Source organism: Schistocerca serialis, chromosome 7 (assembly GCF_023864345.2).
Source record: "Schistocerca serialis cubense isolate TAMUIC-IGC-003099 chromosome 7, iqSchSeri2.2, whole genome shotgun sequence".
Taxonomy (NCBI): Eukaryota; Metazoa; Arthropoda; class Insecta; order Orthoptera; family Acrididae; genus Schistocerca; species Schistocerca serialis.
The window spans coordinates 501,164,857-501,189,662 of record NC_064644.1 but is presented as its reverse complement, the minus strand read 5'-3'; positions in this window follow the sequence as shown (position 1 = coordinate 501,189,662).

Genomic DNA, 24,806 nt, shown 5'->3' with positions numbered 1-24,806 from the left:
ACACTTACTATCTTCATATAAATGTAACTTGTTGTTCGTAAAAGGGCGTTGAGATTATTTACTGTTCGATTACACTGTAAGTGGAAACATCACTCTAAATATAACGGATGTAAAACAGCTAGGAGGAACTGTCTCGGAAGCCTTAAATGCGGAACAAGTACATAAAAATAATTTCAGAGAGGTAGATGCCAGGTTGAGAGTCACTGTGAGACTCTTACGTAAATGTAATTTATCAGCGAACAAATTGAATTACAAAGCACTTGCTCTACCGATTCTTGAGCACTGGTCATTAGTCTGGGACCCTTATCAAATAGGTTTAACAAAAGAGAGGGAGAGAAAAACCTACGAAGAGCGGCTCGCTTCGTCACGGGATCGTTTCGTAAGCACGTGAACACTACGGGGATGTTCAACAAAGTCCAGTGCCAGTCGCTACAGGAGTGGCGTTTTGCATCACGTAGAGTACTATCGTTCAAATTCTGAGAGTGTAGTTCCGAAGAATAGCTGATAACTTATCACTTCCCCCCACACCTGTCTCGCGATATGACCACGACCGGAAATCTGAGTAATCACAGCTCATATGGATGCTTATCTACAGGCATTTTTCACACGCACCATTCACGAATGGGACATAGAAAGAGAATATGGTCGTGCAGCCAGAGGTAGCCTGTACCACACATCGCAAGGCGTCTTACGGGGTACAGATGTAGATGTAGATGAACAACTCGTCAGTCCTGGTCTGACTATAAAGAGTTAACAAACAGTGTTAAATTGTCTTTACCCTTGACTTTCTCGCACATCGTCATAATACTGCATTATTACGTGAACATGGAGATTTGTTCTACCAATTTTTAATATTAATTTGTAAGTAGGCTGTTTAGGTTTTTTAATTGGTAACGCCACCTCTGTATAAAAATCACTGGCTGTGCTGTGTGCAGTCTGTGTCTAGTTTGCATTGTTGTCTGCCATTGTAGTGTTGGGCAGCGGCAGCTGGATGTGAACAGCGCGTAGCGTTGCGCAGTTGGAGATGAGCCGCCAGCAGTGGTGGATGTGGGGAGAGAGATGGAGGAGTTTTGTAATTTGTCATGAACTGCTATATATATTATGACTATTAAGGTAAATACATTGTTTGCTCTCTATTAAAGTCTTTCATTTCCTAACTATGCCTATCAGTAGTTAATGCCTTCCGTAGTTTGAATCTTTTATTTAGCTGACAGTAGTGGCGCTCGCTGTTTTACAGTAGTTCGAGTAACCAAGATTTTTGTGAGGTAAGCGATTTGTGAAACACATAGGTTAATGTTAGTCAGGGCCATTCTTTTGTAGGGATTTCTGCAAGTCAGATTGCGTTGCGCTAAAAATATTGTACGTCAGTTTAAGCACAGTCATGTATAATTCTTCAAAGGGGACGTTTCATATGTCGACCCTTAGCCGAGGATACCTCACTGGAATCTTCTGATTTTTTTCTTGTAGTTTGTGTAATTAGTGTAGATTTTTTTATTGCTAGCGCGTAAATATAGAGAGAATTTCCATTGTAGTTGTAGTTTTTCATTGTTGTACAGTAAAACATTTGTGGCATGCATGTAGATTTGCACCAAGTATTTCGCAGCTGCACTTGCAATTAACTACATATTATTTTCAGTGCTATGTTAATGTGTTCTCTTATTTTTGCTCTTCAAATTGTGCTTTTCTGTGTTACCGTGTGAAATATTGTGACAATAATGGCGTGTGAAAAACGTAACACTAGGCTCCAAAGTAAACTGAGAAATGACAGTGAAGACGAGCGTAGCTTGCCACCACCACTGTGTAATGAATTAACAGACGTTCAAAGTAGTAATTTGGTAACTGTGCATAGGGAAATGGAGCGGGCTGCAAACAATGGCGTAGACAGTGAAACAGGTAGTGAACAGGGAAGCATTATCGATCGATCGCTCGGCAACAGCTCGCCTCAGGAATCCGAAATGACAGGACACAATTTTGCAAATACTGTAGGTTCAGGTTTTGCGTCCTCACCGTTTTCTCAAATGAGTCAAGACACATTTTCCGCTTGTCAAAATGTAAATGTTGCCGGTGCAAATGCAGTGCCGAAAAGCATAGAGGAACCGATTCCAGACACTAACACATTATTATTGCAATTAATGCAGCAAATGAAACAAAATCAGAGACAAACACAGCAACAGTTAGACACAATGGAACAAAATCTTCAAAAGTTAGACAACAATGCAAACTAGACACAGACTGCACACAGCACAGCCAGTGATTTTTATACAGAGGTGGCGTTACCAATAAAAAAACCTAAACAGCCTACTTACAAATTATACAAGAGAGGTCAATGAAACGAACATGATTCGAAAGGTGATTTGCCATAGATGAGCAAAAAAACACCATCGTTTGCGTATGCAAAGGAAGTAGATCTACACTCTTACAGAACCATGAGTGTACCCAGGTGTGCATCTCTTCGTCCGGAACAAATCGACGAACAAGAATGTTTTTCTTCGGGGCACCAGAAATATGGAAATCGGTTGGAGAGAAGTCAGGACTGTTTGGACGATGTGTAAGGGCTACGAGCGGGACTTCTTCAGCGTGGTCGAATCAACATCTAGGCATAACAGTAAATTAATACTCTAGAACTACTCAACCTGAGCTCTCCATATACGATTACGAAGGTGGTCCACCAAGAAGCAACGGAAGAATCATTTAACAATATACTTTTACGTCACTCACGCAGAAGATTATTTAAAAGGCTACAGCAAAAGAAGATGGATTATCTGTTTTTGAATGTACCGTACACCACTGGAGAGACATTTGGATGCGATCACACAATCTCGCACACTACCAGAAATACTAAACTCGCGAAATGAAATGAAAACGAACGACAGGAAAGGAATTCTGGTAGTGGTACGAATGTTTAGAAAATACACAACGAATTAACACATAAGAGACACAAACTAAATGAATGTAGACACAGGCTGGCTGAAATATTCTACCATCGCGAAGTTGCGGGAGGACAAAGGTTCAAGCTATACGCCTGTTAAGTTTTGATGTACTCCTACATCCATGCATATTATGTGTATATAATGTATCCACGTTGTATTTCGGTGTTCCCTTTCCTACTCCTACTCTCGTTTGCTAGAGAGAGTGCGTGAGTGTCTCTGAGTGATATTTGAAAATGCTTTGGTTCATGAGCACAGGTTCTTTGGCTGGACGTGACAGTTTAGCCAAGTCTTGTGTAGTGTTTAAGTAGAGTTCGCTGGGTCAAGGAGACATCAGTGGGTTACTGGTCAGCAGCTGTTGGCTAGATTGCTACAGGTAACTGGTGTGTATTGTCTCTGAAGTTCCGATGCTATCGCGTGGACCCCGGTCCGCTGACGTGGGGAACTGACTGTACCATGTATAGAGACCGGATTATATGCTTTTCCATGTTGCGTATGGGTTTGCATATTTGACACCTTTCCACCAGTTATTGCAAATTTTAACTAAAACCTAGTAACAACGCATATTTTCGGTTTACGTTCATAATATTTTTAAAAATCTAGACGGGCGGTTTCTAGCTCCGTCTCGTTTTGGTGTCTCAGAGACTGACCGCTATCTACAACTGCGTGAGATCGCTAACCGAGATTCTACTGGCTAGCGAACTGAAGGCAGGCAGAGTCAATGCGCCTGCCGCCAGCGCAACCCCCCCCCCCCCCCCCGGTTAATCCATTCCCCTGTCATACCACGCGCGTCGGCAACAATTAAATGAAATTACTCAAGTTGTTAGTCGCACGTCCATTGCTACAGTTCAGTTCTCTTCTTATTTATACAAAGTTTAAAGTGTTTATGTGTAGTGTGCAACATGTTGTGTACCATGACACCCGAAGAAAGAAATGTTTCGTGGATAGCTGACCATCTAGGAACATTTATATATCACGGAAATGTTGTGTATTATCTAATTTGATACAAGAAAGCTTCGTGCACGAAAAAAGAAAAAAAAATATTTCAAATAGATCATCGTGTTAAGACAAGTTTTCATATCGCGGTGTTGCAAAGGAAAGGCCCACAACAACAATCTTTTACAGTGGTAAGTAGCAGTACCAGAGATTTAACGTTCAAAGGCAACCAAAAAAATCGCTTTAACGTGGATCTATGTGAATCAATCATTGCAAGTAATATTTCTCTTCACAAACTTATGAACCCTATTCTCAAGGGTTTCCTGCCCAATTACAGCTTAAATCAAAATATACCAGATGAATGAACGTTGCGTTAAAATTACGTACCTTCAGTTTACCAACATGTTCCGGAAGAAATACGCAATGAATTCAAGGACAGCCGGCCGGTGTGGCCGAGAGGTTCTAGGCGCTTCAGTGTGGAACCGCGCGACCGCTAGTCACAGGTTCAAATCCTGCCTCGGGCATGGATAAGTGTGATGTCCTTAGGTTAGTTAGTTTTAAGTACACTACTGGCCATTAAAACTGCTAAACCACGAAGATGGTCCGCAGCTCGTGGTCGTGCGGTAGCGTTCTCGCTTCCCGCGCCCGGGTTCCCGGGTTCGATTCCCGGCAGGGTCAGGGATTTTTTCTGCCTCGTGATGACTGGATGTTGTGTGATGTCCTTAGGTTAGTTAGGTTTCAGTAGTTCTAAGTTCTAGGCGACTGATGACCATAGATGTAAAGTCCTATGGTGCTCAGAGCCATTTGAACCACGAAGATGACGTGCCGCAGACGCGAAAATTAACCGACACGAAGCAGATGCTGTGATACGCAAATGATTAGCTTTTCGGAGCATTCACACAAGGTTGGCGCCGGTGGCGACACCTACAACGTGCTGGCATGAGGAAAGTTAGCAACCGATTTCTCATACACAAACAGCAGTTGACCGGCGTTGCCTGGTGAAACGTTGCTGCGATACCTCGTGTAAGGAGGAGAAACGCGTACCATCACGGACTTTGATAAAGGCCGGATTGTAGCCTATCGCGATTGCGGTTTATCGTATCGCGACATCGCTGTTCTCGTTGGTCGAGATCCAATGACGTAGCAGAATATGGAATCGGTGGGTTCAGGAGGGTAATACGGAACGCCGTGCTGGCTCCCAGCTACCTCATATCAGTAGCAGTCGAGATTACAGGCATCTTATCCGCATGGTTGTAACGGATCGCGCAGACACATCTCGATCCCTGAGTCAACAAATGGGGACGTTTCCAAGACAACAACCATCTACGAGGTTTGCAGCAGCATGGATTATCAGCTCAGAGGTCATGGCTGCGTTTACTCTTGACGCTGCATCAGGAGAGCCTGCGATGGTGTACTCAACGACGAACCTGGGTACACGAATGGCAAAACGTCATTTTTTCTGTTTACAGCATCATGATGGTCGCATCCGTGTTTGGCGACACCGCGATGAACGCACATTGGAAGGGTGTATTCGTCATCGTCATACTGGCGTAGCACCCGGCGTGATGGTATGGGGTGCCATTGGTTACAAGTCTCGGTCACGTCTTGTTCGCATCGACGGCACTTTGAACAGTGGACGTTACATTTCAGACGTGTTACGACCCGTGGCTCTACACTTCATTCGATCCCTGCAAAACCCTACATTTCAGCAGGATAATGCACGACCGCATGTTGCAGGTCCTGTACGGGCCTTTCTGGATACAGAAAATGTTCGACTGCTGCCCTGGCCATCATATTCTCCACATCTCTGACCAATTGAAAACGTCTTGTCAGTGGTGGGCGAGCAACTGTCTCGTCACAATTCGCCAGTCACTACTCTTGATGAACTGTGGTATCGTGTTGAAGCTGCATGGGCAGCTGTACCTGTACACGCCATCCAAGCTCTGTTTGACTCAATGCCCAGGCGTATCAAGGCCGTTATTACGGCCAGTGGTGGTTGTTCTGGATACTGATTTCTCAGGATCTATGCACCCAAATTGCGTGAAAATGTAATGACATGTCAGTTCTAGTATAATATATTTGTCCAATGAATACCCGTTTATCATCTGCATTTCTTATTGGTTTAGCAATTTTAATGGCCAATAGTGTACTTCTACGTTCTAGGGGACTGATGACCTCAGATGTTGTCCCATAGTGCTCAGAGCCATTTGAACCAATTTTTGAACTCAAGGACAACATTATATTGATTTCAGTTGACGAAACTACTGACGCTTGTGGCAGGTATATTACAATTTTCATCGCTGGTGCGTTAAAACAAGATTCTTCTTCTACCTGTTTAGTGGCCTGCATAAAACTGGAAAAGACAAAGCATTGTGCAACAGCCAGATTTGTGAATCAGTTGATTAGAAAAATATTTCCAGAATCTTCTGCAAATGAAAGGGTCTTTGAGTTTCTCCCAGATTCTGCTCCCTGTATGATCAAAACAGAAAAAAGACCTGCACGTACTTTGTCCCAATTTGTTTCATGTGAGGTGCTATGCTCACGGAGTACATCGTCTCAGTGGATAAGTACAATCCAGTTTGGGCATTTAAATAAACTGGTTTCATCCACAAATAGGGTGTTTTTTAAGGCACCTGCCCGCATAAGGACCTACCAAAAAAAAAAAAAAAAAAAAAAAAAAAGAAACGACTAAATGTGTCATTATCTCTTGAACCAGTGTTAGGTTGTTGTCTTACGTGGGTTGAAGCCGTGATGTTTTATCATGAACATTTCGAGACCATCAAAGAGTTCGATAGTGCAGAGGCTTTGGCAGTCTGTCCGTGCAAGGAAGCGTTTAATGATTCCAGCATTAAAAATTTAAAAAGACATTTCTATGATCAGCACTCAGTTTTCACATATACCTGCGAGCATTAAAAAGCTTGAAACTCTAGATCTGACGCTGAATGAATCTACTCACTTAGCGAATAAAATTAGTCTAGCGAACTCCTCATTGCCAGAGGTATTCCCGAGAACACTTAAAGCAGAATTTGAAAAAATTTGGAACAATAGTTCAGGCTTTGAACCCTTGTCCCAAATTGACAGTTTTGTTAATGGAACGAGTGAACTTTTGCCAGAAACAATAAGTGCCAACATTGCACCCAAATTTGGATACTGCTCAGTTACCTCAGTTGATGTAGAACGGTCCTTTTCTGCTTATAAACATGTTTTGAGTGATAGAAGACACAATCTTACTACCAAGCATTTGGAACAGTACCTGACTGTTTATGCTCACAACAATGGCAAAATGTAAAATAATTTGTGAACAGTACTTTAGTCTGATAATATGAATTAAACGTTAACGTTATTCAAGAATTCCTAATTGTATGTTGTTCTTGAAATAAATTGTTACGGAGTTCTTGTGCATGCCCCTCTACTTGTGATAGTTGGAACTGTGCATATCGATTGTTTCGCGGCGACCAACTCGCATCGTGTTCACTTGTTACCGACAACAATAGCGAAGAAGTAACAATATTTGAGACACGGCGTGCGTCTTCTCTTTTCAGTTTTTAAAAACTAATCTCAAAAAGAACTCTGTGTAACATCTATCACGAATTATACAGATAATGAGATCAGCATTCTAAATGTCCCGGCGTTTCCCGTGGTCGGCGCTCTTCCTCGCAATCGATATGCTCTGGTCCAACATCTAGATATATGGCACGCAGTAACTACTATGTTTCTATTTCCCTATTAACGCAGTATATGTAAGGTTTCTACCCTATATTTCTCCAGGAGCGAAGTAGGGATAGTGGAGGGAAGACGATATCGGTCGTTCATTAGCTCCCATATGAAATGGTCATAGGGGCATCAGCGCTGTTGCCGAAACTTACATGTGCCGAGAGCAACATTACAAAAGCCTTAAGAGGGGAAAATCCAATTTGCTTTAGAGAACAAAAAAGTTACCTGCAGTACGGCTGATCTTCCAATGTGAGTGGAGAAGGAATTAGTTCCCCATGTCCTGAAGCTAGAAGAATTTATCTTTGGCATTAAATCAAAAGAATTGTGTTTACTAGCTTTTGAGACAGCGAAGAGAAAGGAGACTCCACACAGATTCAGTAGGGAAAAGAGAAACGCCGGCAAAATCGGTATTATTTATGAAGTGGCACCCATAACTCAGTTTTCGTTTACCAGAATAGACTTCGTTTGTTCGATCAAAGGACTTTAATACAGAGAAAGTGAGCCACTTGTTGGACAAGTCAGGAAAGACCACTGATGGAAGCTAGTTGGATACGAGCATTCAACGTTGCTTAGGTAAGTTTATCAACCGTTCAGAAGCAACCAAAAAAGGGCTTGCCCACTAAGTTAAAATGGAAGTGGGGTAAGCAGCCAGAAGCATAAGAGATACCACTCACTACTACTGCAGTTTGTTCCACAACTGCAGCTGGCCAGTACATTCCACCTCCAATGATTTACAAATGTTCACATTCGCGGGAGTTTTCGAAGATGGAATTACACCAGGAACAATTTTTGCCCACAATTCAGTAAGTGAATATATTAATAAAGATATATTTTTCCTATTGTTGAGGCATTTCATCAACACTGCCCACCCCTCGAAGCAAAATAAAGTATTGCTTCCGCTTCCTGGCTATTCAACACACTCAAAGAATCTCTATGCCCTTTATGCTACCAGAGTAAACGGTGTCAATTCAATGCCAGTGGCAGGCCACACTAGCAACAGGTTACAACAAATGCATGTCTCGTTTGACTAGTTACTACACTGCTGAGATGGAGAAATTCCTAAAGCAAAAATTCAGTGAAGACAAACCCGAATTTCTTGCGCAGTTCCATATTACACATCTTTTCGGTAAAGCACATAAACAGGATGCAATAATAGTGACCGCAGTGAGTGATTTAGCCAGAACTGGTTCAAAATGGTTCAAATGGCTCTGAGCACTATGGGACTTAACATCTGTGGTCATCAGTCCCCTAGAACTTAGAGCTACTTAAACCTAACTAACCTAAGGACATCACACACATCCATGCCCGAGGCAGGATTCGAACCTGCGACCGTAGCAGTCGCGCGGTTCCGGACTGAGCGCCTGAACCGCTAGACCACCGCGGCCGGCGCCAGAACTGGAGTTTGGTCGGTAATGTTCCTCTAATAGAAGCACCTGTCAATTCTGCAGCCATTTAAGCCTAGGCCCAATACTATCGTCGCAGCGTATGGTGGTCAAGATAGGCCAGAATCTATTGCATTTGGTGCAACAACATTCGCATCGAAAACTTCTTTGGATGAAATCTCCCCCATATGGGACAACTCTATCTACGAACAACCTTGAATAAAACTCACATAACCATAGTTTTCACGAGCAGCCACACAGAGACTAGAAGAAGTGGAAACCAAAATGAGGCTAAAAAGAAACAAACACATGTTCTAAACAACATCTATAGAGTCACAGACCCAGGAAGTCAGCTACAGCTGAACTCAGGTTTCCTTTTGAAGTTTCAGAGATTTCTACGTCTAGGTCTTGGAAGAGGCCATAGTTTTGTGGCGTCTGTGGCAGTGACATAAAATGGGCACGATTCAGTGTTTGTTATGTAATGAGTGTGTTCATGACAAATGGTTGATGTTGGGATGCACACCAAAGTGCTCTATTCTGAAAACTGTAACTTAAGTCCGTGTTACGGAAGTTTAAAAATGTGAGCCTATCGAAGTTTTATGTTGCCTAATCTTAGGACTAAGTAGACTACTATGAATAGACTACAATTTAAGTGAAGATTTTCAAACATGTTTTCTATATATATTTTCTAATAGTTTATCAATGTTTTGGTAATAAGCAATGCGTTTTTTTTACCTTCGAAGGCGACATTTCTACCTTCCACCCCTTGGATGCGAGTACTCGCTATTCGGCGTCAGACGCCAACAAAAAACTCCAAAAAATATATATTAAAGTATTGACACGCACTTGATGTTTATAGTATTTAAGCACATTCATGGAAACTCTCTGGTCTAGTGAAGGAAACGAGTTCCGTTGATTGGGTCAATGACACGTGATTTTACTTTTGAAATTGTTCGTTAATAGCACATATTTGTGAATTATATAGAAATGGAAATCATAATGTTCAAGTTATACTTAACGTAAGCTATCTATTGCAATGTCCGGGCATTTGACTGCATATTTTCTTTAGGAGGTCCATTGATAACTACCTTATCCTTGTCCAAGCAACAACTGACAAAGACATTAGTGCACGCATGAATCGGGCTTGTAAGGTACGATTCCAACGCTTGTAAGTTGTCATAGGTGTTCAGTAATTTCGTGAACGTGTTCTGTGTTCAACCGTGTTACTTGCGAGTACTATCTTCCCTCCCTCCCCCTCCCTCCACTTGGTTGCCTGGCTTGGTGAGCTGGCTTCCACTTATCACTAAGTGCAGATTGCGTTATGCATGGGTCAAATTCACTTTGCGGAGGTAAATTTCCGGGCATAAAATGTGTTCATTACTTTGCAAAATGACTTGCAGCGGCAGAAAACTCACCAACAGATGCAGAAGGAACCTCTGATAGTCCTGATTCTTGATGTTCAGCGTGTTGACTGTCCTGGAGGCTGAAACCATAATTAATTAGTTACGGAAAATCAAACACGGTTACAAGATTTAGTTCTGTTCCGACACCGAAATGCTTCAGTACCCAGGTAGAGAACAGAGGTAAAATATTGCTTCTTACTCGTCCTATCGCATTTAGTACATTAGTGTAAATATAGTGATATCTTATTTGTTACTATAGAAGACTGCCAAATTTTTTCGTACTTAAATGTATTTTAACTTTCGTGCACGTTTAGTTGCAAGATTTACTGTCTCCTACCAAGTTCTTAACGGTATATTGTAACTGTGGAACTGACGACCCGCCATAGTAACAAGACGTGGGGCTCTAATATGAATAACAAAACAGAAGTGTAGTAACAAAAATGATGTTGTACCAAACAAAATGAGAATAAACCGAATTGTAACTTCTTGTCCTTTTTCCTTGAAATATTAAATAAAATAGTTAATTACTCTCACCTTAATAAAAATTATACAGGATGGTCCATTGATCGTGACCGGGCCAAATATCTCACGAAATAAGCGTCAAACGAAAAAACTACAAAGACGAAACTTGTCTAGCTTGAAGGGGGAAACCAGATGGCGCTATGGTTGGCCTGCTATATGGCGCTACCATGGGTCAAACGGACAAACGGATATCAACTGCGTTCTTTTAAATAGGAACTCCCATTTTTAATTACATTTTTGTTTAGTACTTAAAGAAATATGACTGTTTTAGTTGTACTACTTTTTTCGCTTTGTGATAGATGGCGCTGTAATAGTCACAAACATACGGCTCACAATTTTAGACGATTAGTTGACAACAGGTAGGTTTTTTAAATTAAAATACAGAACGTAGGTACGTTTGAACATTTTATTTCGGTTGTTCCAATGTGATACATGTACCTTTGTGGACTTATCATTTCTGAGAACGCATGCTGTTACAACGTGATTACCTGTAAATACCACATTAATGGAATAAATGCTCAAAATGATGTCCGTCAACCTCTATGCATTTGGCAGTACGTGTAACGACATTCCTCTCAACAGTGAGTAGTTCGCCTTCTGTAATGTTCGCACATGCATTGACAATGCGCTGACGCATGTTGTCAGGCGTTGTCGGTGGATCACGATAGCAAATATCCTTCAACTTTCCCCACAGAAAGAAATCCGGTGACATCAGATCCGGTGAACGTGCGGGTGCTTCGACGACCAATCCACCTGTCATGAAATATGCTATTCAGTACCGCTTCAATCGCACGCGAGCTATGTTCCGGACACCCATCATGTTGGAAGTACATCGCCATTCTGTCATTCAGTGAAACATCTTGTAGTAACATCGGTAGAACATTACGTCGGAAATCAGCTTGCAATGCACCATTTAGATTGATATCGATAAAATGGGGGCCAATTATCCTTCCTCCCATAATGATACACCATACATTAGCCCACCAAGGTCGCTGATGTTCCACTTGTCGCAGCCGTCGTGGATTTTCCGTTGCCCAATAGTGCATATTATGCCGGTTTACGTTACCGCTGTTGGTGAATGATACTTCGTCGCTAAATAGAACGAATGCAAAAAATCTGTCATCGTCCCGTAATTTCTCTTGTGCCCAGTGGCAGAACTGTACACGACGTTCAAAGACGTCGCCATGTAATTCCTGGTGCATAGAAATATGGTACGGGTGCAATCGATGTTGATGTAGCATTCTCAACACCGACGTTTTTGAGATTCCCGATTCTCGCTCAGCTTGTCTGCTACTGATGTGCGGATTAGCCGCGACAGCAGCTAAAACACCTACTTGGGTATCATCACTTGTTGCAAGTCGTCGTTGACGTTTCACATGTGGCTGAAGATTTCCTTTTTCCTTAAATGACGTAACTATCCGGCGAACGGTGCGGACACTTGGATGATATCGTCCAGGATACCGAGCAGAATACATAGCACACGTCCGTTGGGCATTTTGATCACAATAGCCATACATCAACACGATATCGACCTTTTTCCAATTGGTAAACGATCCATTTTTACACGGGTAATGTCTCATGAAGCAAATACCGTCCGCACTGGCGGAATGTTACGTGATACCACGTACTTGCACGTTTGTGACTATTACAGCGCCATCTATCACAAAGCGAAGACAGTGGTCCAGTTAAAACATTCATATTTCTTTACGTACTACACGAATATGTAATAAAAATGGGGGTTACTACTTAAAAAAAACCGCAGTTGATATCCGTTTGACCTATGGCAGCGCCATCTAGCGGGCCAACCATCCGCCATCTGGTTTCCCCCTTCAAGCTAGACGAGTTTCGTTCTTTGTGTCTTTTTCGTTTGATGCTTATTTCGTGAGATATTTGGCCCGGTCACTATCAATGGACCACCCTGTATAGCGCATTCTTTCTTCTGGCAGGCAACTTAACGTGGACCATTGTCCAATCAGAATTCCTCCCATCAGAGTCAGTAATAGATAACCTGGATGAGATTCTTGAAGTTTATGCATACTGGGAGTGATCAGTGTTCGTGATTATTACAGGAACTTTCATTTAAAGCAAATAACTTCATTTGGACATATGTCCTACTCTGAATGATTGTTTTTGGACTAATAACGTGCACGTAAGTATCTCACCCACATAACGTCTTTGACGTTTTCTTTTAGCCCAACATACCCCGTAGTTTTCAACTTCTTTGCTCACGATGTCTTTCTGCCATTAAACTAGCCAGCTGAACGCGCAGTTTTACGTGCTGGGCTGTGAACGAATTAATGCGAGGGATTAACGAGTGTATCACAGAGAGGCGTCGTTTAACTGTGTTTGTACACCCACTGGCGAAAATATCATCCATCTACAGTAATATGACGTTTTCTGTAGTGGTAGTGCTGAGTGGTGCTGCTTTTGCACAGGGAGGAAGGAAGGTTCGAATGTAAAATATTTTCAACAGTGGAATAGTGGTAAAGTCGATCAGGTTATGCGGACAGTGTTCCGCCTGTTTATGAAAATTGCAAAATCCCCTTATTTAATTTTTCTTCCCGAAACATGTAACGGCACGTTTGTACCATCATCAATCTGGTTTTACTGTACGAGTACTTAGGTGTGAGAGTACGAAATGTTTTAAGAAAAATTCGTGAGTGGAAAATTGGGCCTGACGCATTTTTAACTAATTTTTCTTAAAACATATATTTTGAGACTTCAGTAAAATAAAGAGTACCCTGCTGAGGACACGAATATTCCAAAACGTTTTCGGGCAAGAAAACTAATACAAGAAGATTTTATGGTTTGCAGAAACTAGCGAAATTCAAGCACTCTGTTTTGTCCTGCAAACGCTGCTGTTGCTACAGCTTAAAAACGAAAAGATGATGACTAGGGTGGATCATTCATAAGATCATTCCATCATCTGAGCTAGTTCTCTATACTTAATGATATTGACTTCAACGACCCACTGAAATATAATATTGATTTGCGGTATATTGAAAAATCCGCTTCAATTGCGAAAATTTTCTGGTATTTACCGCGGTTTCGGTTAGAATAATCTAGACTTCTTCAGAAGCATAACACTACTATAACATGCAAGAGTAAGGCACAGTCAACATTAAAAATTAAAACCTATAGTACTGTGGTACCATGTCGAATTAAAACTACTGTAAGTGGGCTGTTTAGGTTTTTATGGTGGTAACGCCACGTAGCACTCTGTATGAAAATCACTGGCTGTGCTGTGTGAAGTCTGTGGCTGGTTTGCATTGTTGGAATTTGCAATTGTATTGTTGGGCAGTTGGCTGTTAACAGCGCGTAGCGTTGCGCAGTTGGAGGTGAGCCGCCAGCAGTGTTGGATGTGGGGAGAGAGATGGCAGAATTTTAAGAGCGGACGATCTGGACGTGTGTCCGCCAGAAAGAGTAAATTTGTAATACTGAATGTCATGAACTTATATATATATATATATATATATATATATATATATATATATATATATATATATATATAGTGTCCCAGCTATCTTGTCCACCCAAAATATCTCTGGTACAATAACAGCTATTGGAAAACGACTTTCACCGGTATCAATGTAGGGCTGGGGCCCATCAATGTACATATTTGGAAACATTCTAAAACGAAAGCATATGTGTTTTTTAACACAAACTTATGTTTTTTTAAATGGACCTCCTATATTTTTTCTTCAGCAATCCATAGCATAACAAAGCACATACACAATGACGTTGATTGCATCGCAATATTCCCAATACATCCCGAGATATTGAGATGCGAAGTTGGCGCTTGAAACACCCGACATGCGCTGCTAGCGCACGTCCTGAGGCTCAGGCGTGAACCCCATGCTGCCCGTAATCCCGATGTGATTGACATGCGTAATCACACCTCCATACTTATCAAGAGGTCCGAAACGAATAATACGGTCTGCTGCCATCAACTCTCATAAGCACATAATGGTTTCCCTCTTGCACGTTTTACGTATCTACGTACACAATATGAACCAGTACCGATAGGTGTACACCCGTCAGGTTGTCTTATTTATCCTGCACACCCAAAATAAGGTTTATCTAATGCGTTATATGACCCATTGTGCCTGTCACGCAGGGCCTGGCTCTACTTAATCGAGTTCGAATGGTTCAAATGGCTCTGAGCTCTATAGAACTTAACTGCTGTGGTCATCAGTCCCCTAGAACTTAGAACTACTTAAACCTAACTAACCTAAAGACATCACACACATCCATGCCCGAGGCAGGATTCGAACCTGCGACCGTAGCGGTCGCGCGGTTCCAGACTGTAGCGCCCAGAACCGCTCGGCCACTCCAGCTGGCCCTAGTCAAGTGTCCAACGTAGTTCCCACTACTGCCACATTTACCACTTCGCCTTGTTTATGATTTGCGACCCATGCAAACTCCTGTACTCCACCACCCACCGAGCATCCCATTTGTTGTTGCTTTGGCGTGCAGTACACCGCTTGCCAGTGTAGTCGTGCATCAGAGTAATCTAGTGACTGCACAGAGGTGAATAAATGTTGTTGTGGAACTTATACTGTGCAGTATAATGTACACACATGAAGATATGGTAGAAATGCTGCTGATCTAAGGAGAATGTACGTTGACGGGAAATACGTTATGAGATTGCTTGTTTGTTGATAGTACTGTTAGCGAACATTATGATTATTAAGTTAATATGTCTGTTTTCTACCCTACTCTACATACCTGTACTGTACGCTGTTGTAGGTGGACGAAATGCTGTTCAGGCAGAACGACTGTACAGAAGACGATTCCCTGACAAGCCATCGCCTTCGCGCCGGATGTTTGGTCGTCTCACATCTCGTCTACGTGAAACGGGAAGCTTAAATCCAAGACCTCGACATCGTCCTAGAACACGCACAGATGAACGTGCTGAAGTTGCTGTGCTCGCTACCATAGCTGTGAATCCTCAAATCAGCACACGTCAAATTGAACGTGAAGTTGGTGTGTCGAAATCAAGTGCACAGCGTATTCTTAAAAGTCATAAATTTCATCTTTACCATGTTCATTTACACCAGGATCTTCATGGAAATGACTTCCGCAATATGGTAACAGTTTGTCGGTGGGCTCAGCAAAAACTTCTGATTAATCCAAATTTTTTTGCAGATGTTCTCTTTACCGACGAGGCATCATTCCCCAACAAAGGAATTTTCAATATGAGGAATATGCATTATTGGTCCGCAGACAGTCCAAAATGGCTCCGTCAGGTAGAGCATCAACGTCCGTGGAAAATTAATGTTTGGTGTGGGATTATTGGAGATCCCACAGCCTGGGGGATGTTTCCAGAATGAGATTTTCACTCTGAAGCGGAGTGTGCGCTGATATGAAACTTCCTGGCAGATTAAAACTGTGTGCCCGACCGAGACTCGAACTCGGGTCCTTTGCCTTTCGCGGGCAAGTGCTCTACCATCTGAGCTACCGAAGCACGACTCACGCCTGGTCCTCACAGCTTCACTTCTGCCAGTATCTCGTCTCCTACCTTCCAAACTTTACAGAAGCTCTCCTGCGAACCTTGCAGAACTAACACTCCTGAAAGAAAGGATAATGCGGAGACATGGCTTAGCCACAGCCTGGGGGATGATGTTTCCAGAATGAGACTTTCACTCTGCAGCGGAGTGTGCGCTGATATGAAACTTTTGGAAACATCCCCCAGGCTGTGGCTAAGCCATGTCTCCGCATTATCCTTTCTTTCAGGAGTGCTAGCTCTGCAAGGTTCGCAGGAGAGCTTCTGTAAAGTTTGGAAGGTAGGAGACGAGATACTGGCAGAAGTGAAGCTGTGAGACCGGGCGTGAGTCGTGCTTCGGTAGCTCAGATGGTAGAGCACTTGCCCGCGAAAGGCAAAGCACCCGAGTTCGAGCCTCGGTCGGGCACACAGTTTTAATCTGCCAGGAAGTTTGGAATAGGTTACTGTTATTCAAGACCATTCTTTTGTAGGGATTATTAAAAGTCAGTTTGCGTTGCGCTAAAAATATTGTGTACCAGTTTAAGCACAGTCATTTATAATTTTTCTAAGAGGACGTTTCTCCTGTTCTTTCCCTCTCTGTCTGTGTTGGTGTGCTGGCCGGTAAGATTGGACGTCTGTAAGTAAAGCTGCAGTTTTTATTCCTACTTCTAAATTATTTTTGTTAACCAATAGTAACTGTTTTTTACATTTCATTGAACTTTCAGGTTTTGCATGACCTGAGCACCTTTTATGTGTCTCACAATCTGCACAGGTACTTTGTACATTTCTTTTCCCATTCCACATTGTAAGATGTTGTCTTAATAGTCCACAGATTTCGACAAAACCTGACTGCCGGCAGTTCTTTCAGGACTGTGCTAAAAACGGCATGCATCCTATGACCACACAGCTCTCTAAAAGCAGTCTCCATTGTCCCCACACAGCTTGTTTCAAAATCAAATAATGTAAGACGTTTATCAGCACAGTAATTCAATAATTTTTCTAAGGAGACATTTCACTACTTAACTGAAGTCCATGACTTCACCACACGGTCGGTTGGGAGCGGCAACTACGTTGGCACTGACCGTTGCACGCGGAATTGCACTGAGCACATAGCAACTCGTGCGCGTGCGCATACGGAGAGTCAAGGCTGTATATCATTGGCTGTCTGCACATTACGTGTTAGGAGTTGATAACCGCAATTGTAAGCCAACTAAGCTTTATGTAGATTAAGTCCGTAAGTGTATTAACTATACGCAAATAGTATTAAATGGTAGGAAATTTACTGGGTTGGGTATATAAAGTTTAAGGGTTACCTATACGACTTTATGCACATATGGTCATCGTGTAAAGCATCCCCACCGAGCATGACTAATAGCGGGCACCTTACTTGTCTCACTTATTTAAAACCTTAATCAATATCTATAATTTAATTGGGGTGTAGCTGGACGTACAACGCCTCTGTCATCACAGGAAAATATTTCCCGTCTAACGTACATCGTAGACTATATTTTAGTAAACTTGACCTATGTCAGTCAATAGCACGTAAGCGTGATGACGGAGACGTTGTACTCTCCGTCACACTTTAAGTAATACGCTCGACCTATGTCGGTCAGTACTAGTTAAGTGTGATGACAGGGGCGTTGTATGCCCAGTTACACCCTAATTAAATTATAGATAATGATTAAGGCTTTAAATAAGTGAGACAAATAAGGTGCTCACTGTTAGACATGTTCGGTGGGGATACTTTATACGATGACCATACGTGCTTAAAGTCGTGAAGGTTATCTTTAAACTTTATGTACCCGACCATGTAAATTTCGTACCATTTAATACTATTTGCGTATAGTTAATACACTTAGGGACTTCATCTACATATTGCTTAGTTGGCTTACAATTGCAGTTATCAGCTCCCAACACATGATATACAGACAGCGAATGTTATACAGCTTTGACTCTCCGTATGCGCACGCGCACGAATTGCTATGTACTCAGTGCAATTCAGCGTGCAACGGTCAGAGCCAACGTAGTTGCCGCTGCCAATCGACCGCGTGGTGAAGTCATACCGGAGTTGGACTTGAGTTAGGTAGTTTTAATTCGACGTGGTATCACGGTACTATAGGTTTTAATTTTTAATATTGACTGTGCCTTACTCTAGCATGTTATAGTAGTGTTATGCTTCTCAAGAAGGCTAGATTATTCTAGCCGAAACTTGGGTAAAGACCAGAAAATTTTCGCAGCTGAGGCGGATTTGTCAAGATATTAGTCTATCACAGTTGCTGAAGGGCTGCAATATGCTAAAAATTCTTTATTTTCAGTTACCCAGATATAGTGAGTCGACTGTTTTGCTGGAGAGTGACTGATTATAGAAAGTATTTAGCTGCTGTTTAACTGACAGTGTACGCCTGCCCCAGCGTTCCATTTACAGAAGATCAAGTGGTGCTGGGCTGTTAGTCGCTGCTAATAGTGAACAGTTGAGTGTAATCGTCACGAGGCTTCAGTCAGTCCGGAGACAGCAGGCATCCGAATGAGGGAAAGAAGGGACGACTAAAAATTTTCTTCCCCTACAATTTTTACCCTCTTCGTGGATTCTGCGGAGAACCTCCTCATTCCTTATCTTACCAACCAACTTAAATTTTCAACATTATTCTTTAGCACCACATCTAAAACTTTCCAGTTCTTTTCTGTTCTGTTTACTTTTTATGTCCTCCTCGCAGAGCCGTACCAAGACAATCCTGTGCTCTGAGCAGAACTACACCAAAACTGCCTCCCCCCTCTCATCCTTTGAAACCACTCTTCTGCAAGTTTTTTCTACACGTATTTATGAAATTTTGTAAGTTGTAAGGTTTGATTAATGAAAATGAAGCGTAATTGAGAAATATCACTTAAATGGCCCAAAAAAGTGAAAAATACTACTCACAACAAATTATGTATCATTGCAGGAGATGAGTTACAAGTTGTACAAGTTTTCTAAAAAATTGATAGTATAACAAAACCTGTGTCTTATTGTTGATGACAGCTGCTATATTTTAGTATGATGTCTCACAAAGAACAGATTTTATTTGGTCCTTATAAAGTATTCTTCTCCTCCTCCAACCGAACAGGCCTTGGAAAATCCAACGGTACCGACCGGTCGCCGTGTCATCCTCAGCCACAGGGTCACTGGATGCGGATATGGAAGGGCATGTGGTCAGCACACAGCTCTCCCGGCCGTATGTCAGCTTACGAGACTTGAGCCACTGGTTCTCAATCAAGTAGCTCTTTAGTTTGCCTCACAAGAGCTGAGTGCACACCGCTTGCCAACAGCGCTCAGCAAACCGGATGGTCACCCATCCAAGTGCTAGCCCAGCCCGACAGCACTTAACTTCGGTGATCTAAGGGGAACCAGTGTTACAACTGCCGCAAGGCCGTTGGCTTATAAAGTGTTGATGTGAATAAATTATTGATTCGAAACAAAAGAAAAGCGCTATAATTAAGTGTTCAGAATATATTCCTTGCTAAGAACTGAGTTTTTAATACAATTTCACTTCCATTTCCTTTTATTTGAGAGACGTAAATTCATTGATTATGGCACTGCAGTCAAATTTAATAGGTGTGCCGTATTCTATCGACAAATTAACTGAATCTGATAGTGTGCTTCAGCTGTACTCGACATTAAGTAGTTAATTTGCTGAAACTGCGTTTACAATAAGCTGCGGTCACTGGAATTGTCATAAGTACCCTCAAAGCTATTTCGGTGTTTGGATACTCATATCACAACCCACACTTCAAAATATGCAAATGGAAAGCTGTGTTTGTGCTTCACGACTTCTTTTTACTAGAATCTGGAAGCCGCTATTTCATTAACTAGTTGAGCTGTATCGACTTTTCTGCTATATTAATCGCCAAATTCTGGTGTATATTTCGCAAAATAACACATAGAACTCTTGTTAAAGCGTCCTCGATAATAAAATAAACCGGCATGAATTAGTGTGTTACGTGTCCGATCTGTTTCCCATTTCATTTACTTTTTTATCAATTACTTTTAACGATTCTAGCTTAAACAGTTTCACTCCAGTCGTCAGTTGGCAGAAATCGGGAGCTTTCCGTCAACTACCACATTTGCTTCAGCTCCGCGCGCAAACTTTGGTCGTTCACATCCTACATTATCTAGCAGAGTAACTGCAAATATTCCGTTGTTGTGTATGGCCCTACAGTGTAGGCAGCAGCTGTATCAACACAGCCGTTTTTTTTTTTTTTTTTCGATTGAGTGGTGAGACTTTGCCCACGCCCTTGGCGGAGGACTGCCTCCCCAAAGTCTCGGTACGGCCCTGCCTCCCTGCTTCGTACGACAGGTGTCATTTTGCTTCCAAGATAGTAGAATTCCTTAACTTCATCTACTTTGTGGTCATCAATTTTGATACGTTTATCGCTGGTCTCATTTCTGGTGCTCCTCATTGCTATCGGTTTTATTCAGTTAATGTACCTTAATCATTAGACTGTTTCTGACGTTCAACAGGTCTTGCATTGTTCCTCACTTCCACTGAGGATAGCCAAATGGAATGACTACTCAACGAATATTCCGTACTCTTTATCTTCCACACTACCATGGCCCATTATGGATACGAACATAGATTCCAGTTTTACAAACTGCTTGAAGCAATAAGTAAATCCATTTAGGCAGGGGTACAGAGATAGAAGGTAATACACTACTAGCCATTGACATAATCGAAATCCGAATTTATCTGAATAGTAAATCAATAATTATCGATTCTGCCTACACCCTATAAATGTCACTGTATTTACCGTAGCTCCATATTTGCCTCACAACATAAAGGGTACAGGTGGTAGTAGCTTACATAATTGTTTATACAGGGTGAAAGCTGCCGACAAAATTTCGGATGTTGTTCAGGGGTCTATTTTATTTTTATATAAGTCGTCTCCGATGGCTCGTTACAGGGTAATTGATTTTCGTTTGATTTCTCACACTTACTTATGTTTGCATCTGTACTGCACTGAAAATATCGGCACAACAATGAAAATTTCTGCGGTATACACGATACAGACTACGTTTCTTGGAAACTCCTTTGCTCCGTTTACACACCGTAGTAGTTGTTGAAAAAATAATGCCCACCTTATTCTCGGCGTCGTAGTTGTTAAGAAAATTATGTCCACCTTATTCTCCGCCATCAAGGTTGCATTCGGTACTGCTCGGTTCAGTCTCTGGTTTGTTTTTCCAGCAGGTTTTGTTGACAGTCGCTCTACTCGCTGCCATGGTCCTGATGCTCAATATTTCGAATTATACCCGTACAGCAAGAGTTTTCAGTTTGTTACTTACTGTACTGTACATTGACAGAAGAGAATGAATACGATTCCTCGGAAGCTGTTATACTACTTCGTGTTTCATGTTGTACGTTTTTCTGACTGCATATTTAAATTACTCCAGTGTTGTGAAAATATTTGCACAGAAACAGCGGTAACTGGGATAACGAATTGAATAAATCATTATTCCGTTGTTAGTGTGTAACGAACCACCACAGACCACTGCTCGCTTATACTACAACACTAAGAATAAACCTCAGAACAACCTCTGAAATTTTGTCGCTGGCGATCGGGAGCATCCTATTCAGGAATTTGAAAATCCTGTGTTTCCACTGTCCCCCGCAGTTTGTACGGTGCACCTGCTTATTTCGTTCTTCATTTGATGCCTCACTTCGACATCTGAAAATATAAATGTGCATACGACTTTACATAAACCGACTGAAGAGTGTAAATTGCAAACGTTCTAAGTGCCATTGTTTCATGAAAGGTGCTAGCGTTCGTCCCCACTGTGATAGGCGTTATACAGGTGGCTGGCTGGAGTGGCCGAGCGGTTCTAGGCGCTACAGTCTGGAACCGCGCGACCGCTACGGTCGCAGGTTCGAATCCTGCCTCGGGCATGGCTGTGTGTGATGTTCTTAGGTTCTTTAGGTTTAAGTAGTTCTAAGTTCTAGGGTACTGATGACCTCAGATGTTACGTACCATAGTGGTCAGAGCCATTTGAACCATGGAAAATGTCTTTCAACCTCGCGTCAGTAGACGGTACATGGTCTTTGTGCCTAGCTGTGCTTACATCTTTAATTGCAAAAGTTAAAAGACGAGAGAAATGGGTTTTATCGAATACACTTTTACTAGCTATAACACTTCTATTATAACAAAATATCTCATTGCTAACGACGTTATTAACTGTACCTAGTTGCAGTTTTCTTCTGTCCAAGAATCAGCTTGTTAATTTTTTTTATTAGCTCTTAGAAGTAAACAGCTGGCTGGTATGGGTCTTAGAACGTTCTTAATAAAGCATTAATATTGCAATTTTTCCTCATTATTTACTGCGGTGATGCGGTGAGAAGTGTAATTGTGTGGTATCAGAAAAGCTTCTCATTTTTTTATACAAATCGTATACAGATACACATTTTTAATTATTCTGACAAATGTCAGGCTTGGCACTTCGTTTATTTCTGTTAACTGAGAACATCAAGCGTTTTTCAAACTTTACATTAATTTACCGTGAAAATAATGAACTTGTTGTCAGGTATTACGTTACGTAGAGGCCAGTCCAGACAAGTCGGATTCGCCGGAGGCCCAGCATGCAGTTTCAATAAGGAACGCAGAAGCATCGGCCGCCGCCCACGAGTGCCTTGTAATGTTTCTATTTACAGGCTCTTTCCGGCTACGCTCAGTTTTAATCTAGCGGACAAAACCTCATTAACATAAAAAAGCAATTCCGTACGACCTCTGCAGGCGCAGCGTGTCAGCGGGCGCATCTGACTCCTGCTGCCTTTCTCTCCCACACACACACACACACACACACACACACACACACACACACATGCGCGCGCCTGCAACCGACATGGAGCGAAGAGACGGGAGGGATTCCAGACCACTTGCATGTACGGAAGTATATTCATATATTTAAATACGACCTTACGCATTCACGAGTGCCGCCTCCCACGTCACAGAACAAGAAGAAATTTGAATAAGCCGCGTGCGTGGCGTGCTGCGGAGTCGTTTTGCTCGCCGGCGCATGCCGCCGGCTCGCCGGTTACTGCAGCCATTACAAACCACGCGCCGACCTCCCGGAGCTACGTCAAGGGAGCGCCAAGAAGTGCCTGGCTGCTGCCGCCAACTCCTCCTCGAGAGAATTTGTAGCTCGAAATTCGAGCGCAGTAAGAATTTTTGAATTATTTCCATGGAAAAAAGAGGTTAAGAACTGTGAATTACGGTTGTACAGGAGGAATACAAAAGTTAAGCATACGAATGAAGTTTGAAATGAAATGATATTAGTTGGAACAGAGTCATAAATTAGGGAGAGGAAATAATTCTTGTAGTCGGAAAAACAAGTATATAAGCACGAGGGAATACTAGCGAGTCAGTGTAAGTTCGTCTTTACGTGGGACTCAAAAGCGCACGCGGATATGCAGTTCGTCGAGTTTTATGGCTTCACAACGTGGTATTCCGCGTTCCCGAACATTCCCAGGCGTGCAAGGCGGAATCTGGTACATTCGATTTTACCTCCGATGAGACGAACGTGACCAATGAGATTTAAGACTACTTTTTAGGTCTCAAGCAGAATTTAGGTGACGACACACTAGATAGCGTCGATTGCAGTTTAAGCCCATATTTGATTGACATTGTATTAAAACTTAACTGCTACTAATATATCCTACTTCAAAACACTGACACGTTAAGAGTATCTGTCTATCTACATCCATACTCAGCAAGCCACCTGACGGTGTGTGGCGGAGGATACCTTGAGTACCTCTATCGGTTCTCCCTTCTATTCCAGTCTCGTATTGTTCGTGGAAAAAAGGACTGTCGGTATGCCACTGTGTGGGCTCTAATCTCTCTGATTTTATCCTCATGGTCGCTTCGCGAGATATACGTAGGAGGGAGCAATATACTGCTTGACTCCTCTGTGAAGGTATGTTCTCGAAACTTCAACAAAAGCCTGTACCGAGCTACTGATCGTCTCTCCTGCAGAGTCTTCCACTGGAGTTTATCTATCATTTCCGTAACGCTTTCGCGATTACTAAATGATCCTGTAACGAAGCGCGCTGCTCTCCGTTGGATCTTATCTATCTCTTCTATCAACCCTATCTGGTACAGATCCCACACTGGTGAGCAGTATTCAAGCAGTGGGCGAACAAGTGTACTGTAACTTACTTTCTTTGTTTTCGGATTGCATTTCCTTAGGATTCTTCCAATGAATCTCAGTCTGGCATCTGCTTTACCGACGATCAACTTTATATGAGCATTCCATTTTAAATCACTCCTAATGCGTACTCCCAGATAATTTATGGAATTAACTACTTCCAGTTGCTGACCTGCTATATTGTAGCTAAATGATAAGGGATCTTTCTTTCTATGTATTCGCAGCACATTGCATTGTCTACATTGAGATTCAATTGCCATTCCCTGCACC